This window comes from Carassius auratus, chromosome 29 (assembly GCF_003368295.1).
Source record: "Carassius auratus strain Wakin chromosome 29, ASM336829v1, whole genome shotgun sequence".
Classification (NCBI taxonomy): domain Eukaryota; kingdom Metazoa; phylum Chordata; class Actinopteri; order Cypriniformes; family Cyprinidae; genus Carassius; species Carassius auratus.
The window spans coordinates 8,453,200-8,454,218 of record NC_039271.1 but is presented as its reverse complement, the minus strand read 5'-3'; positions in this window follow the sequence as shown (position 1 = coordinate 8,454,218).

The window sequence follows — 1,019 nt, the reverse complement described above, 5'->3', positions numbered from 1 at the left end:
GCATTTAACCCATCCGAAGTGCACACACACAGAGCAGTGAACACACACACACACACACACTGTGAACACACACCCGGAGCAGTGGGCAGCCATTTATGCTGCGGCGCCCGGGGAGCAGTTGGGTTCAATGCCTTGCTCAAGGGCACCTAAGTCGTGGTATTGAGGGTGGAGAGAGAACTGTCCATGCACTCCCCCCACCCACAATTCCTGCCGGCCCAGGACTCGAACTCACAACCTTTCGATTGGAAGTCCGACTCCCTAACCATTAGGCCATGACTTCCCTAATAATCTCTTTAATGTAGCTTGCGCCAACAGTTGTACACAGAAGCAGTTCCGGAAGCATGACGCATGAGGTCAACGTTGGGCATCAGCTCACGTAATATTTTGAAGATCGCTGGTAATCAAACAGTTGGTGGTTGCCATTGACTTCCATAGTAGGAAATATAGTAGCTTTTGAATATAGTTGCTCGCAATCAGGATCATTAGAGTCAAAGAGGTTCAAAATCACTCATTTATTATCAATATTTTTGACATCGAACTAACTAAAACTTACGCCACAATGCAGTGTGTTTCTAAGCTTCACGCTGTGTTTGTGCCTTCAAATCTGAATGCAAATGCATAAATAAGTGAGAAAACTATCCCGCACATTTATTTTTCTTCCTGTGTACCTGTTTCACAGCCACTGCTCGCCCATTCATTAGAAGCCACGTTGGCTGGGTTCGCACTTCCTGTAGACTTGGACCCGTCCGAGCTCCCACACAATGGGGACGGCTCACGTGCCAGGTAATTAGCGTCTGAGGGGGACAGGTGCTCCCACAATGCAGCGGGGCTCTCTGCCGAGTCTTCTTTCACATGACTGTAATTACCTAATTGAAAAGCTCACTGGGGGGAAATGGGAATGAAAGAAAAGGTCTCTTACACCACACCGCAGGTTGCTTTTCCATAGAGCAGAAAAAAACATCTATTTGTTGCCACTTGAGGTAAATATTGTCCGAGGGAGAAATAATGGAAAGGAAAGG